The sequence below is a fragment of the Schistocerca gregaria genome, chromosome 2 (genome assembly GCF_023897955.1).
Source record: "Schistocerca gregaria isolate iqSchGreg1 chromosome 2, iqSchGreg1.2, whole genome shotgun sequence".
NCBI classification, from domain to species: Eukaryota; Metazoa; Arthropoda; class Insecta; order Orthoptera; family Acrididae; genus Schistocerca; species Schistocerca gregaria.
Genome location: NC_064921.1, coordinates 14,722,390 through 14,741,338, shown reverse-complemented (window position 1 = coordinate 14,741,338; position 18,949 = coordinate 14,722,390).

Below are 18,949 nucleotides of genomic sequence, written 5' to 3'. Positions count from 1 at the left end.
CTTGCTTTGGCTTGGTGGCGCCCTTGTGGAGAGCCCCTGGTCAGAATGACTGGTATTGGGGTGGTTGCTTGACGCATGAAATCTATTGAGCTGCAAAATTCTGAATGATCTCAAACAGCCGTTTCTATGAATGGTGAACAATCATTGAATGCAACTTCTTATTACCCAGCAACCTTTCATCCCTGGCTACACTGTTGTGCGAGGGCCAGGTTTGTCTTCCTTTCTTTTTTTCATATTTGATAGAGTGATGCTTCCATCAAAGATCAGTAAAACAACACATTCTGAACAAAATGCACTGCTACCAGTGTCTTCATTATGACCACACTCAAATGTAATGGTGACACCCAGCCAACTGTGTAACCTGGCTGCCTCGTCCTCCCTGTTGCAGAAGTTGTAATGGTGACCATGCCACCTTCTCCCCAGGTTGTGTCATGTACCTTGATGGTCGGGCATCGAGGAAATCTAGGTCAAGGCAAAAGATGCCTTACCAGGTCACTCACAAATTGTCACCTTGTCAATAATCCACAGCCTCTTCTCTTGCCCCAACCTTTCCAATCAAGCCACAAACTATTGTCTCACAGGAGAAAGTCACATGTTACACAACTGACAGGCCAGGAAGGGTAGAAGTAATACTCCCACAAAAACTTTCCATGTTCCTCCAGCCAACAAACATCTGAGTCTTCCTCTGCCAACCAGAAAGGCTCCAAGAAATCAAAGAAAGGGAAACGATCATCTTTATTGGCTCGGAGATCCTCCTTGATGGTGTCAGCACATGATGTGCTTGGCTGGCTGACCACCTTGTTGCCGGAATGCACCTCCAGCCATTTTTCTTCTCTGGACTTAAAGGACGGTTAGAATGAGAATGCCAACACCTCTGTAGATCTCATAGAGGCGGAATCTCCAGCCTCTTTGCCCTATAGCTGTGAGCTGCCACTCGATAGCCACTGAGGTGACACCCTTCCTTTTTTTCCCTTTTCCCCTTGTTGCACTCTTCCAGTGGAATGTTTGTGGCTTTTGATACAACAAAGAGAATTTATGGCTGCTCTTGGTATCACAGCCTCTACTTTCTCTCTGCTTCCAGGAAACAAAATTGCATGCTCACGACCTGCTTTGAACTCTCTCATTTATTTCCAGTCTGCTTTGACGTGCCCCAACCTCTCACCATCACCCAGGGGACAGATTACATGTCATGCAGTGGAGTTGGGCTTCTTAAGAAGGATGACGTTCATAGTCTTCCTGACAACCCATCTTCAAGCTGTTCCTGTCTGCCGTTAACTTCCTCACCTCGACTTTTCCATTTGTACTGTTTACCTTCCTCAGTCACTGGACAGTCTGCTTCCAGCTTACTGGCCAACTCCCTCACCCATTTCTGCTGCTCCCCTTGGGGCTCTTCCTGAACCTGTCAGAGAGCTTCCCTCTTAGCTGACCTCCTCAGTCACCTTAACCTCATTTGACTTACTGTGGGAGTACCCACATTTCTTTCACACTCCATGCACTCCTACCCCCATCTGGACCTCTCCTGCACCGCCAAATTTGCCCTGATGATGATCTCATTATTATGTGTGGTACAAAATCAAGTGACCATTTCCCGTTTGCTATCCATTATTGCCTCCTACCACACATACATGCACACCCAAATGGATGACTGGAGATTTACTGCTCCCTGACAATGTTCAAGATACATTATTTCCCCATTTTTGATGACCAGGCAGAATATCTTACAAATGTTATCCTTACCACCACCAGTGTTCCATTCTCACACTTCTTTTGCATGCCGTGTTCTGGTCCCTTGGTAGACTGAGGTGTTTTGTGACCCGACTTTTGTACAAAGATGTGCTCTCCATGTTTTTACCCCTCATTCTGCATTGGCAAACTGTCTTCATAATAAACAGTCCCATATTCAATGTTGTCACAGCTTTCAGAATAGCAAGAAATTGGCTGTATTTTATTTGCTAGTTGTTTTAACAGTTCCACTCCCTCTTCTGTTGTGTGGGCCAATGTCCGATGGGTTTATGGGACCAAGATGGATTCCCAAGTTTCTGTCCCGACAGCAGAAGATAAGCTCTTGCCCCCATTTTCTTACCATTCCTCCACCCCATTGCTGGGTGATGTTCCCATTCAGATGTTGTAAAACCTTTTCGTTGTGTGCAAGCACTTGCTGCTTCATATGTACAATCACATCTGGACAGAAAGCATGTTTCCCAGATGCTAGCATGAATCCATTGTCATACCCATACCCAAGCACGATAAGGACGAACAATTTCCTTCTAGTTACTGTCCCGTTTCTCTCATGAGCTGTGTTTGCAAGGTCATATAATTCATGCTTGGCTGGTGTAGTGGCTAGAGTCTGGCATTTTACCGCTCACTACACAGTGTGGATTTCGAGCAGGCCGTTCTGCATTTAGTCATCACGTCACTTCATCAATCGGTGTCATGAAAGGTTTTCTGTGGAAATAGCAACTGTGGCAGTGTTTTTCAATTTGGAGAAAGCCTAAAACACCTCTTGAAGGATTGGTATCCTCAATGCTCTTTACATGTGGGGCTTCACAGGCCACGTGTTCCATTTTCTTCAGGAATTTTTAATATACGGAGTTTCTAAGGTACGTGTGGGGTCTGTCTTGTTTTAACACCTGTATCAGGAAGACAGTGTGCCTAAGGGTACTGCCCTGAGCGTTGCCCTCATTACTATTGCCTTTAATCCTATTATGTTCTGTCTCCCGCATGTCATCTCTAGCAGTTTACTGTCCCCACCCATACACTGGTATCCCTCACCATCCCTGTCCCAGCCTCTTCCTTACCCTGCTTGGTTGCCTGTCCCATCACATGCAGTTTCTCCCAGTCTGGCTTCAGCTGCCAGAGACTGTGGTCACACGTGTGCGGGTGTGTGTGCGTTACCTATTTCCAAAGAAGGCCTTGTTGACTGAAAGCTCACTTTCTGACAGTTTTTTTGTTGTGTCTGTCTGTGACTCAGTATCTCTGCTTTATGGTGAGTAGCAGTTACCCTTTTCATAATATTGTTGAATTTGTTTTTGAAGGATTGTGATGGCTTGAGACATTGAGGTGCAGAGGTATGGGCCAGTGTACACTCATCAGCAAACAAAAAATTGTGCCTTAGCAGACAAAAGGCATGAAAGATCAGACCATTTGGCAATAGTGCCATAACAACTGGACCAGAGAGTGATTTTGTAGAAATGAAGAGGGTCATCAGTTCTGTAAATGTGAGCTATCTCATACTAACTCAGTTTTCACTTCTACCCCCATGTGCTAGTGATTGCTTACTTAACTGCATGGATTATGGACCTGACTGTCAGAAGTTTCATGTCGGTGACTGTCATGAATGCCAATAAATATGCTGCATGGAGGCCCTGAAAGGCTAAGAGTGTGCTTGTTAGTGCTCACTCTCTACCATTCAGTTGACTAAGAATGGAAGACACATTTTACCAACACGTTTTCTATATTTTGCAGTGACTCATATTCATCTCTTGCAACTTGAAAATATATCTTTGCATGTTTTGGAACAAAGGTTAGGGCAACAAAATTACCTTCTGTGAGAATGTGGAGTCCATCTCACATCCATTCTTCAAAGTGTAATGACAGAAGCATTGCTTGGTAACCTGAGGTTGCAGAGTTCAATGCTACGGGTTTCCATTTCTTTAATTTTTGTACAAATTCAATAGAGAGAGAGAGAGAGAGAGAGAGAGAGAGAGATATTTTGGGCAACATTTATGAAAATTATGGAATTGAGTGTGAGAGAAATAAAATTTCTGCCCTTTTTGGAAATGGGCTTCACTCTTCCAGATTATTTTCTTAACGTACCTGTAGCTAAAGTCATGAAAGTTAAAATGTCTTGTGATAGAGAAAATAGTCAATCACAAAAGAAGCATTTGAAGAGCTCTTTTCAAAATACATGAAACCATTACCAATTTGTCATAAGAAATGTTACAGATTAGTACAGCTGCACATAACACTTAAAATACTTACATATTTAAATCTGTGGTTAAATTTTCTCAATAAATTAATGACTGAATGCTTTGAGAAAGTGTGATCAATTAACAATGTACTTGTGCACCTACATGCAGCCATTAAAGCTCTATTGGATGTGTAACATGATCAAATTACTTAAGCAACATTGCTGGGTCACCTACTTGCCAGAGAAAATATTAACTATGTAATATATTACATGTATTATGAACCACTAGACAAAATGAAAGTCAGCAGCAAAAGCTTTCAGATGCATACGATCTTGGATGCTCACCTCTGAAGCACTGACTTGCATGCATTTGCTGATTTAAATGTGGAATTTTCTTTAAGTTTGATATAGCTTGTTCAATGCAAACCAAACATCAATGTAAAGAATAGAAACAGTAAAACTAATAATTAACAGTATCATCCAGTTCCTGGCCTAGGTAAGCAAAGTGTTCCAACAAGATACTTGATCATATTCCAACACATATCATCTGTCACATGTGCCAAACTATAATTTCACTTCCCATTGCTGTGCTTGTGTATGATCTAGCACAATGTTGACACTGTGAAGTGCACTTCCATAAACATTTCTACAGCAAAAAGAAGGTTCAATTACTTCTCGGGATTTACGATATTATACAGGTTATCGTTGTACAATGTGCGTTTTGAATGGGAGTCCTAGTGCACTGTATATCCTTTGGATGCACCTGCAGTTATTTACAAGCTGTTTGACAGCAGCTCTCCATGTTATTCTCTGCTGTGCAAGCTTTATCTCCCAGTACCTACTGCAGCCTACATCCTTCTGAATCTGCTTAGTGTATTCATCTCTTGGTCTCCCTCTCTGATTTTTACCCCCCACACTGCCCTCCAATACAAAATTGGTGATCCCTTGATGCCTCTGAACATGTCAAACCAACCAATCCCTTCTTCTAGTCAAGTTGTGCCACAAATTCCTCTTCTCCCCATCCTATTCAATACCTCCTTGTTAGTTATGTCATCTACCCATCTAATCTTTAGCATTCTTCTGTAGCACCACATTTCAAAAGCTTCTATTCTCTTCTTGTCCAAAGTAGTTATTGTCCATGTTTCACTTCCATACATGGCTACACTCCATACAAATACTTTCAGAAACGACTTCCTGACATTCAAATATATACTCGATGTTACCAAATTTTTCTTTTTCAGAAATGCTTTCCTTGCCTTTGCCAATCTACATTTTATATCCTCTCTACTTGGACCATCATCAGTTATTTTGCTCCCCAAATAGCAAAACTCCTTTACTACTTGAAGTGTCTCATTTCCTAATCTAATTCCCTCAGCATCACCCAACTTAATTAGACTACATTCCATTATCCTTGTTTTGCTTTTGTTGATATCCATCATATACCCTCCTTTAAAGACACTGCCCATTCCTGTGTTCATATGGCAACTATTCAGTGGTAGTAATATGTATTTTTAAAGCTATACAAATTCACCTCAAGGGCGACTATGGGAATGGAAGTTACCTTAGTACTGGGAACTTTGGATTAAATATCACCCTGTGTGATGGATGAATCTTTGGAATGTCAGAAGTCTAACCCTACACTTGATCTCTGGATCCAGTAAATGAATGGTGTTCAGGACAAACAAACAAACAGCCTGACACACAACACCTAAAGTGTCTGCTGTAGCTACACTATGGGATCAAAACTATCTAGACCCCCCCCCCCCCCCAAAACATATGTTTTTCATATTAGGTGCATTGTGCTGTCACTTACTGCTAGGTACTCGATATCAGCAACCTCAGTAGTCATTAGAGATTGTGAGAGAGCAGAATGGGGCTCTCTGTGGACTTTAAGTGTGGTCAGATAATTGGATGTCACTTGTCGTACATCTGTATGCAAAATTTCCACACACCTAGACTTCCCTAGATCCACTCTTTCAGTTGTGATAGTGACATGGAAATGTGAAGGAACATGTGCAGCACAAATGTGTACAGGCTGGCCTCATCTGTTTACTGAGAGGGACTGCAGACATTTGGAGAGGGTTGTGATGTGTAACAGGCAGACATCTATCCAGACGATCACACAGGAATTCCAAACTGCATCAGGATCCACTGCAAGTACTATGAAGTTAGGTGAGTGGGATTTCAAAAGCCACACATCACATCAGTAAATGCTAAATGCTGCCACACTTGGTGTAAGGAGCATAAACATTGGACAACTGAACAGTGGAAAAATGTTGTACCGAGTCACAAATCATGGTATACAATGTGGCGATCTGATGGCGGGGTGTGGGTATGGCGAATGCCTGGTGAACATCATCTGCTAACGTGTCTAGTGCCAACAGTAAAATTTAGAAATCCTGGTATTATGGTGTGGTTGTGTTTTTCATGGAGGGGGTTTGCCCCCTTTCTTGTTTTTCATGCCACTTCCACATACAGGCCGACGTTGGTGTTTTAAGAACTTTCTTGCTTCCCACCATTGAAAAGAAATTGGGGTATGGACATGCATCTTTGAACACAATTGAGCACCTGTTCATATTGCACAGCCTGTGGCAGAGTGGTTACATGACAATAACATCCCTTTAATGGACTTGCTTGCACAGTCCTGACCTGAATCCTGTAGAAAACCTATGGGACGTTTTGGAACGCCAACTCCATGCCAGGCCTCACTAACTGACATAGATATATCTTCTTAGTGCAGCAGTCCACAAAGAACGGGCTGCCATTCCCCAAGGAAACTCCCAGTAAGTGACTGAACATATGCATACGAGAGGGAAAGCTATCGTCAAGGCTACGGGTGGGTAAACACCATATTGAATTCCATCATTACTAATGGAGGGCGCCATGAACATGTCATTTTCAGCCAGGTGTCCAGATGCTTCTACTGACAGTGTATTTCTATTCTTCTTCCTTTTGCTTAAGAATTCAAGATGGGATACATGCCTATTAAAATAGTTCATCCCTGGACCAAATTCAAACTAACAACCTCTGTCTTTTCACCTTAGTTCCCTCTGCAACAAGAGGTCAACCAGACAAACTTTTTCCCTTTATCTATATATCTTTCAAAGACATTAGACTTCAACATGTCTGCTATAGCCACTGGCATTCAGCAACTGCACAGTACAGTTATCAATTATTTGTTAAAATTTGACTAAGTTTGTTAAGAACTAGCTAACAATTTTTTGTTTAGGGAAAAACACAGGTATGCACAGATGAGCATAATCTCAAGGTAACATCATACATGCAATATGTGGGATTCGAATCTATGACCCCTAAAATGTCTCACCCTACACCTCCACAGGCTGGAGCTGCGTAGGTTTATGTCAAGACTTAGTGATACATCTGTCGCCACTGCCGCTCCTGATGGCAAAATGTATACTTCCTCCCCAGGCATCAGCACAAGAGCACCAAGAGGAAATAACATCAGGAGCAGTCAGTTGTGATAGCTCACCAGAAGCATTCAACATTCTGATTGAAGGAGACAAGTTTTTGACTGGAGATGAATATAGGATGTATGGCATGCCATTCACTACTCTAAAGAGATGTTGGAACAGTTATGTTGAAGGAGTCATATTGGCAGAATTCCTGGTTGGAGCAGGAAGAGACTGAGCACACAGCAGGACGACACGGAGGTTGCATGTAAGAGCTAACAACTCCCTCTCCTAGATATGAAGCAGTTGTAGTGAGTGACCAACTTGCCAGTTATGATGAGACAGTTCACTGAAGGCTGAGGAAAGCTGTACAGCATGTACTGATATCCACTATGATACAGGAACTGAGTGAGAAAAATGTGTTGTGCTGAGTGGCAGTCACAGAGCTCAACCTGAATGAGGTGTGGGAAAATGTACTTTTCTCTGATACGGTGTTTTACAATGGTCCAAGAGTAGTTTAATGGCCCTGAGGGTTGAGACATCACGAAGAAAAAGGGGTGACAACATGCAGTACTAGCAGATTGTCACTTTCCTGGAGGTGTTGGATTTCTGTGAGAGGAGCAGGAATGCTTCCTCAATAGCAGGCAGTATGCCAACATTTTGAAGAAAGTAGTGCTGCCTGTAGTGTGAATGCTATATTTATGAGACGAATTAATGCTACAAAAAGTACATTCACTTGCGTACAAGTCTACTTCATTAAACAGCAGCTGTCCAACATGGACATAAATGTAATGGACTGGCTGTGACTGACTGCTTACATGAATGCAATGTAAAATGTGTGTTTGGAGGTAGCAGGAACTCTGTCAGAGAACTGGCTGTGAAACGAACCATTTATAGCTGATGCTCTTTGGGGCTGCTTTATTGAAGCTGCGGAGGGAATTGGCTCTTCTGACAATTATGGCCAGTGCTTCACAGATTTAGTGTCAGAGTGCATGACTGAAGTTAGAAATAATGGGGTATTCTGAATAAAAAATAAAGCCCTAAAAATAATTTACTTTCTTTGTTCTGCTGCTCAGTTTCCTGTTAGTGAGAGCTAGCACAAAAACCATTGCCAATGAAAAATACTGAACATGAGATAAGAAAACTTGAGCTAGTTCTGTTTAACATTCATCTTGAAACTGAAATAAATTTCTTGTAATTTTATGTTTTGAATAGTACATCCTCTTTACTTGCTCCCTGCCTATATACATAAGACAAATAAATCCAGATTTCCATTTTTAAGGCTATTTCACATTACATCAAAATCATCTCACACTTCCCTTCTATTGCCACCCATTGGACTCGTCTAGAAATGTGCAAAACATACCTTCTAATATTATATTCTCTCTCTCTCTCTCTCTCTCTCTCTCTCTCTCTCTCTCTCTCTCCCTCCCAAATGGCAATGTCTCTGATGCCCATATAAGAAAATAGGACATTATGATAATTTGTAGTTTCTAATCGTGTTTAAATATTGAAATTTGTCTGTGTGCTGCATTTGTATAATGGAGCACACATGTTCCCTCATGGTTCACGTAGAATAAGAAACAATATGGCATTTTGTTTGTGTTGAGACAATCAACAAACATATTTTGTCCAATGCTGGACTACAGCATTGATCTGTTTCCAGACATCATTCTACCTATAATGGAGAAAAATTGCAACTGCGGACTCTGCATTATGTAATACGTACCATCCATCCTCCACACGCTGTTGTGAATGCCATTGGGACCCTAATTTGCAATGGCCTCTTTATTGAACATGTTCACTTTAGTCACATTGTGTTTCTGCTATCATAATGTCAGCTTCTATCTCAGACAGCAATGACTACAGAGATACACCTGGCCAAAATACAAAGAAGCTTAAAAATTGTCCACAGCCACTGCTCTGACAGTTTCCCAATTAAATGCTCGACTGCACCAAAAATGGAGTACAGATGAATTGTCTGTAGTTCTATCAAACTGTACCCTTATTGATTATTTTAAAGCCTTCAGTTTCAACATTTCCTTTCCTCTCCATGTGATGTAAGACTCACCATTTGCCCGTCACAGAATCCAAATTGACATTGCAGTTGGATTTAGTATAAATGTTTTATTAGATTCTTGCAAAAGTTGTAACAGCAGTACCTGTAAGGATTGCCACACTTATTCATGATAGTTTTGCTGGTTACGCTGCATATCCACATTGAAATATGGTTCCTTTGGTTGCTGGATAAAACAATTTGGATGTGTTGGAACTCCCAGGTGAGTATGTTGTTTCTTCACTCAGTCACTGTTCCTCTCTGCAGTGTTGCTATGAATATGTGTTAAGCTGTCATAGTATTTTTGCTTTATGATGCCATATGTCATTGATACCAATGTTACGCAGTCCACTTCAAGACAGCTAGACTACCTTCTTTGTAAATTAGACATACATTTCCGCATAGCACCTTAACACTTTCCACAGTATGAAGTGGATTTCTACAATTTGTTCACTATGAAACACACCAGCCTCACTTGTTCTGTGTGTACAGCTACAAGTCAGTGAGGTTCATACACTGTTGCCAGTAGTATCAGACACATTTTTTACAGGAGAATGCCAGTGATAGCTATTTGGATGTCTACAGAGCCATATTTCAATCACGTTTGCAGTCTGCTGTAGCCATGTGAACTGCAGTAGTTATTGACTGTAGTTTTGGGCTAACTGACCATGTGCTTATCAACACAAATTATGTATCCAGAATGAGATTTTCACTCTGCAGCGGAGTGTGAACTGATATGAAACTTCCTGGCAGATTAAAACTGTGTGCCCGACCGAGACTCAAACTCGGGACCTTTGCCTTTCACGGGCAAGTGCTTTACCAACTGAGCTACTGAAGCACGACTCACGTCCGGTACTCACAGCTTTACTTCTGCCAGTATCCGTCTCCTACCTTCCAAACTTTACAGAGGCTCTTCTGCGAACCTTGCAGAACTAGCACTCCTGAAAGAAAGGATACTGCGGAGACATGGCTTAGCCACAGCCTGGGGGATGTTTCCAGAATGAGATTTTCACTCTGCAGCGGAGTGTGCGCTGGTATGAAACTTCCTGGCAGATTAAAACTGTGTGCCCGACCAAGACTCGAACTCAGGACCTTTGCCTTTCGCGGACAAGTGCTCTCTGCAGTATCCTTTCTTTCAGGAGTGCTAGTTCTGCAAGGTTTGCAGAAGAGCTTCTGTAAAGTTTGGAAGGTAGGAGACGGATACTGGCAGAAGTAAAGCTGTGAGTACCGGACGTGAGTCGTGCTTCGGTAGCTCAGTTGGTAGAGCACTTGCCCGCGAAAGGCAAAGGTCCCGAGTTTGAGTCTCGGTCAGGCACACAGTTTTAATCTGCCAGGAAGTTTCACAAATTATGTAGATTCACATAGAGAGAAAATGTCTATCCAAGACCTAACCAACAATGTACCTTGAACAACCTACCTGCACAAGTAAGAAGCTGCCCAACAGGGTTGCGTGACTGAATAAAATTGAAAACGTGCTTGCTGATCCTGCATCTTAAGTATCCGTGGGCACATCTTCAACATGTTAAATTTCCTTGACCTAACCTCCAGTGCAGCTATTACTGTGTTGGATTCCAAGATATGAACTCTGATGATAAATTATTCTAATGCAGCAATGTTGTGGGACAGGTTAGTACACCCGTAAATTGACAAATCTCATAAAATCATAGTGTATTGTTGAGGCCAGTGTCCTCCAGTTTTGTAGGTATACGTCATTACAACAGTTGCAAGAAGTTCAAAGTGCTTCAGTCAGCATTCCCACTGGTTTTGTGACCTCTACGGCATCCTATCAACATCACACTGCCAATACACAAGAAAGTGAGTCACTGCCACAACTTTGCTATACTACATGGCGTATGATTCCAGATTTCTGCCACATGGAACTACAAACTACCATGGCTCAACATTTTGGGATCTGTTTGTGATCAGTAACCTGTAAACTTATAGAACACTGTTAGTATTATACATGACATAATTTCTCCTACCCCCTAACTGAGACAGTCTGTAATTTTATAATTAAAAAGATTGGTGTTTCTTCACTTGGATCATTATTCACTTTTTGTCAATCTCACTTTAATAAAATTTCACATCTACCTACTTGTCACTGCACCTGATTCCTATCTCCATCATTTCAGTTTACCAACTTATTAAAGCTGAGGTGAGCATGTGCAGTGAGATGACATAGCACTGCCATGTTTCAAGGTGTCTGACTTACACTCAAATTCAGTTGATGTAAAGTTATTCATCTTTGTAAATTTTTTTTGCAGGTTCTGCAGAAGTTACCAATGGCACAGCTATTGGCAGGTGAGTTTTTAGCTTTCTTCCGTAGCATAATTACACTTTAAATTTGCAACTTCAATATTTTCTTATGTGGTAAATTATTTTTCATCATTTCCTTTGACATTAATTCTTCATTGATGATGTGCTACAGTATTTCAGTAAAACAGTTTTTTAAAATTGTATACTTTGACTTAACACTGGATGTTAATTATGTAGTACATACATGATACTGAAAATTGGCAGTGTTATCGTAAATAAAAGTGATTGGTTGAAAATGTTTAGATGATTTTAAATGTGGAATGTGGTAGATTTTGAAGGAAATGTGGTCAAAGGGAAAGAAGACAAATTTTTAAGTACCAAATTAACATTTAAAAGTACTCCACTTTAAAGATCAGCAAACATTACAAATTAGCACAATATGTAAGTAGTAATATTTAACTCACAATTCCTTTATTCGATTAACATGGCACATATTGAAATTGTAATCTTGAGATAAATGTATTTAAGTATACAACAATCACTCTTCATAGTTGAGCTTCTTAGGAAAACTTGCCTACGTTATTGGGAACTGGAACAAGTTAACCACATTCATGCGAAATGACAGAATGACAATATGAAAATCGAATAGCTACTGCGAACTAAAATACAAAATGACAATTTATAAATAAACCAATAGCAACCAGAATACCAACATGCAAAAAAACCCTAGCTACTTGAGCTCCAACCTAATATTTTTAATTTTTTGTGGCTAGGTTTCATAGGGAAAATAAATTTACTTTTAAAAGGAATTTTTGCCACTTGCCATTGAAACCACTTATTGTAAGCACCATTGTTCTCATTTTGCCCATTTAGCCATTTTAAATTAAAGTCTATTAATGCTTTGTGTCAACATAATATTCATAGGTTGACTATCTAAAAGAATGTGTCCACATTAGGTGAGAATGAGGTAGTGTACTCCATAAAAATTGTGAAAAAGCAGACTGTATCCTTTGGGTTCTAGGCATATCAACTTGTCTTAGATCACATGTAATGTCACTAACAACAAAAAGCACAAAGATGGGAAAGGCTGACTAAATGCATGCATTGTGTGCTCACTGTTACCATTATTGGTATCAGCTGCATAAAGATGTCTCTCATTTGTGCTCCTAACATCTAATGTACCAGCATCACAAAATGTTGACTGGTTCTTTCACTAAGATATGTACAGAAGAAATGAAACTAGTGACAAGGCTGACGATATATCTGTTGGTAGGACATTACATAGAATTACATAGAACATTTTAGAAGTAACTTAAGATGTTTTCCAAGGAAGTGTGTTGGGCCCTTGGTGTTGATGTTGTGTAATAATAATGTTGCAGACATAATTCTTCTAATTTTTTTGGTTTTTTATTTTTGCCTTTGGGACATCTAGTGACCACATGTTAATTTCAATGCATACTCCTTTGTTCCTCTTTCGTCTTCTTCCAGGTTTCTTTCATCTTCTCACTATCTATCCTTTTTCTCTTCTCAGACCATTATGACCCTGTCCTCTTCTTCCTCCTGCCTTGGAAACCTTCCATTTGCAAAACTTGCTTCTTGAAAATCTGCCTTTCTACTGCACAGATTTCTTGCATTTCTTTTGAAATCTTTCGTAACTTCTTGTATCGATGCTATTGTTGACACTTTGACCCAAATATGCTTAACAATCTGTTTGGTTAACCTGTTGCTGTTCATTCTTCATAAATGGCCAAAAAATATCAGTCAACTCTCCTGTAGCAATTCAGTTGTGTGTCCTATGTTGCAGTATACTACTTCTTTACTCCTTAATATCTATACCTCTGAATTTCTTAGCAAACTGAGTGTTTTTCAAGTGATTCATCATTATAGGACATAAGGTTTGTATAATTAGTAATTCAACATAAAACATTCACCTTCATAGACTTTTTTTCTCCATTTTTGTTAATCCAAATGCATTCTTCACTGCTCTATTCATTTCTTTGGATAATTCTTCAATTTTCCTGATTCAGCAGTTTTAATTTCTTCTGAAAAATGTTTTACTGTCTCCTTTGTGTTGTTAAACCTGTCTGTGACACATTCAATGAATGTTTTCTGTGTCTTTTGATTTTTATAGGGAGAAGATTCAGGTCAATTTTCGTTCGATAATGATCAGCTTTAATTTCCCATTTTCTTGTTACTTTCAAATTTTTTGGTAGAAGTTGACATTAACTTCAACTGAATTGTTCTACTAAGATTAATTATTCTTGACCTTCTTCTGGTTGGTTCCTTTATGGGCTAGATATTGTCTTAATATTCTCCACCATTATCACATTACGTGCTTTTGGAATTTTTTATATTGTGTTTTCCAAAAGTTCCCAGAGTGCTTTTACTTCACTCATAGTTTTCTTATTGTCATCATTAATTGGAACTTGGCAATTAACAATCGTATCCTGTTTATTTTTCATGTCACTGTGTTAATCAGTTTGAATTGTCACATAATCTTCTAAATTTTTCTGAATATAGAAAACAGTACCAGGTAGTCCCATTTTTTCATAATTTTTAATCCTTTATTACCCCTAAAATGCCTGTAGTTTTTCAATTCTGTAACATTTTTGTCTAAAATACATACTTCTTGTACTGCCAAAAAAAGTGTATGTTACGCTTATGTAATTGCATTGTCTGAGGTGCCTTGCCCCTTGCCACTGGTGGGGTGGGTCTCTTAGTGAGCTACGCTATCTGTAGTTCTGAATATCATTGTTCACATAGAATTAATAGAGATGCAAAATCAAACCTGAGACAGAACTGAGCAGCATGAATGCAAGTTCCAAAGAGAAGAGAAAGATCAGCACTATGTTGCTAACAGCAAGTACTATGAATGAATGGAACAGGTTTGTTTCCCAGCAATACATAGCAGGTATAATTTATATTTGCAGTGTTGTGCTGATGAATTCAGTACATCTGAAATACTATGAAATTTTCACCTAGATCTATTTATTATTTGACTAGTTCTTTGAAACCTTCACCATTAGCATTAGGATGATTTGTGTCTTTGGCTCACATTGCAGCACACTTCCATGTTACAGTGTTGTTTATTATTTCCAGTATCCCTGAAAGAGCTGTGACAGTGTGGGTTTCCTTACAGATGGGTTGCTTTAAAGGAGAGTTTCCTGAAACACCATAAAGCAAAAGCAGTATATGCGCAATATGTACTGACTAGACTTATTGTTTCCATCCACAGATTAGATTAGATTAGATTAGATTAATACTTTTTCCATAGATCATGAATACGACACTTCGTAATGATGTGGAACGTGTCAGGTTAATAAAAGATGTCTGTACAAGAAATTACATTACACAAAATATTGCATGACACTAATGATTAAGTTTTTTTTTTTTTTTTTTTTTTTTTTTTTTTTTTTTTTTTTTTTTACTTACTTTATATCTAAAAATTCAGCCAATGAGTAGAAGGAGTTGTCATCTAGAAATTCTTTTAATTTATTTTTAAATGTTAGTTGGCTATCTGTCAGGCTTTTGATGCTGTTTGGTAGGTGCCCAAAGACTTTTGTGGCAGCATAATTTACCCCTTTCTGTGCCAAAGTCAGATTTAACCCTGCATAGTGAAGATCATCCTTTCTCCTGGTGTTATAGGTATGCACACTGCTATTACTTTTGAATTGGGTTGGATTATTATCAACAAATTTCATAAGGGAATATATATACTGTGAGGTTACTGTGAGGATCCCTAGATCCTTAAATAGATGTCTGCAGGATGACCGTGGGTGGGCTCCAGCAATTATTCTGATTACACGTTTTTGTGCAATGAATACTTTTCTACTCAACGATGAATTACCCCAGAATATGATGCCATACGAAAGCAGTGAATGAAAGTAGGCATAGTAAGCTAATTTACTGAGATTCTTATCACCAAAATTTGCAATAACCCTAATAGCATACGTAGCTGAACTCAGACGTTTCAGCAGACCATCAATGTGTTGCTTCCAGTTTAACCTCTCATCAATGGACACACCTAAAAATTTTGAAAATTCTACCTTAGCTACAGACTTCTGTTCAAATTCTATATTTATTACTGGAGTTGTGCCATTTACTGTACGGAACTGTATATACTGTGTTTTATCAAAATTTAAAGAGAGTCTGTTTGCTGAGAACCACTTAATAATTTTGTGAAAAACATCATTTACAATTACATCACTTAGTTCTTGGTTTTTGGATGTTATTACTATACTTTTATCATCAGCAAAAAGAACTAACATTGCATCTTCATCAATGTGGAATGGTAAGTCATTAATGTATATCAAGAACAGTAAAGGACCTAAGACCGAACCCTGTGGGACCCCGTGCTTGATAGCACCCCAGTTTGAGGAATCAGCTGTTTTAACATTACACGAACCACTTATTTCAACTTTCTGCATTCTTCCAGTTAAGTATGAATTAAACCATTTGTGCACTGCCCCACTCAAACCATAATGATTTAGCTTATCTAAAAGAATTCCATGATTTACACAATCAAAGGCCTTTGAGAGATCACAAAAAATACCAATGGGTGATGTCCGGTTATTCAGAGCATTTAATATTTGATCAGTGAAAGCATATATAGCATTTTCAAAATTAATTCTACACTTCACTGATTAGAACCCCCCCTATTTACTTCCACAATGTGTATGCACTGGTTTGTGCCTTACTCGACACTGCATTGGCTATCTCAAGCTGCAAGATTACTCGGCCATAAATGAGAAGACATTGCAGGATGTAGCCAAGCACTATACACAAGTTGAAAGCCTTTGGACTGAAATACTATATAGATCTATTGAAGGAAAATTCTGGCTTCTACTTGAATAGGGCAATGAACAACTGAATAGTGGCAAATGAAAATTTCTTCAGTATTGAAATTCAAACAGTGTTTTCTCATTTTACACATTTGTTCTCTCTCTCTCTCTCTCTCTCTCTCTCTCTCTCTCTCTCTCTCTCTCTCTCTCTCCCCCCCCCCCCCCTTTCACTAAGCCCACTTTCATTCATTTAGTATAAGAGCGATGGTTACAATGTTTCCAAGGCTCCTCTTCTCTGTCTCACAAAGTGTACCAGTTATTAAAATAACTGCACTTTGGAAACCTATATGACTGCAGGACAGTGTGGTGACTCGCAGAACACCTATTTCCGCAGCTGAGCATATAGTTTCTCAAGCAATGCTGCTGTGACAGCTGTCCCATGCTGGAGGTGCATATTTTCTCCTGACGTAACTCACCATAAACAAAATGGAAATAAATCTAATAAATGTAATGAACGATACTTGTATGTATGTATGTATGTATGGCAAGTTGTTTTGTGTTACTTTATTCATACTGTATTAGTGACATATTTTCTGAAAATGTCAGTCTTTGTTAAGAGACATCGGTATGTTCATCACTCCTTCAAAGTGGTTTATATAAGCATGGTCCATGAAAGTTGTTCCAATGGACACTGTCAAAAATTTTCTTTTTACACACACCATGTATGTGGCTTTCTATTTCTTAGTAATTCCTTCCGAGATTAGAAGTAGGCTCAATATGTGCACTGTGTATGTTAAAAGATGCATATATGCCAGTTGTTGCAGCTATAATTTCAAAATAGTAGAAGCAGCATTTCACTAAAGCAGTAAATAAGGTTATTAAAAGATACTTTCCTCTCTGTGTGTATAGCTGCAGCTGCTGAAAGACGGCAGCAGCTCGAGCAAGAGGACAAGGCTGGGGATGCCAAGCACTCAGGCCAGGACATTGTTAAGGAGGAATGGGATCAAGGGGTGGTACAGGCAGAATTACAACAGAATGAAGAAATGAAGAGGTACAAGACAGAGACAAGATAAAACAAGTAATAATAAGGTAATGAATCAAAGAACATGCAAGAACAAAAATGTAGAGCCATCTGCAACTCAGAGGAAATGGAAACTGTTTTGGTCATGAAGCAAAACGATCCAAAAAGTGTGCAGAAGCACTAGAACTCAGAGGTGAAGGCTACCCAATGGAACAGAAGACACTGGAAGTAAGTTCCCAGGGACAAAGAAGTAATGAAATAAGCACAAGAAGAGAGATGTTCCCGAGTATCCAAGAGGAATAGAGTTTCATTGCAGCACAGATTGTATGTGACAACACACAGCAAATGAAACAGCTTTCTAGTGAAGGCAAGGTAGAGATCATCCTGATCCACTTAAAGATTGTCCCTAATATGAGTACTATTCTTGAAGCTTCCAGTTCAGCACTGTGTAACAACTGACAATCATTGTTGTAGGCACATTTGGTGTATGTTGCACTGGAAATGACAATATTGTGGGCTGCATTCTTAGTAATATAATCATGGCACTCTGAAGTAGATAATTGATGTCAAGTTTAGGACTTCGGTTGGCTGGTGAGCCACTGCACAGTGACGTATGAAGACTGTGCAGTGGTGGTATACTGGAAAGTTTTCCAGTATCACATGGTCCCTGTACAGAAACTGTGCAGTGGCTGTCTGGGCAAGATGAACTGCACTGAGTTTGTTTCAGGCCTCTTAACATGCCAGCAACAGACAGCACTGCATTGTGTGGCAGAAGGCAGGATCATAAGGCACCACTGAGATGCTACACAACCCACTTCCACATCATACTTATTATGTCTCCTACTCCATACTGTCATTGTATCCATCATTTTTTCATCCTACCTCACCACTACAAAGACAGCACCTTATCTCATCTACCATTCATTCTCCTGACTTCGTGTACCCAGCTGTAAGTAAGGAAAAGAGGGTCGCATTGTATGTGTTATGATGTGGCAATTTTACTGCATGAACAGCAAAAATGTAGTATGTTATAAACAATTTTGCTATTACTTTGTGTCGGGTAACCCTGAGAGAAGTTTATGATAATTTGAATGATGTGTGAAGTTATCTGCAAGTCACTAAGTGCTATCAATGTCAAATACTGGCTGAATATAATTTTGGCATATGCCTGCAGTTAGTGAGGCTGCATTTACAGTCATACACACAGTTCCTAACTTTTACACATGCCACAGTGAGTTAATCCTGTAACATAAAGTTGTATGTTTTTATAAGCAGATTACTAAAGGATTTTACATATTAAAATTTTGTCAATTATGTAAATCGTTGACAGTAAAATTTTATTTGTCCCAGTCTGTCTTCAAATAGCCGGCCTGCAACTGAAATAAAGTTCTGGCTTTCTGGAACAAGGTTAGTAATTATCACTGTTGTCCATAATTCAGTAGATTAGATGCTCAGTAATTTACTGATCAGTAGGCACTCTAATAAATTGAAATAATTGATTCTGTTCTTTATCCT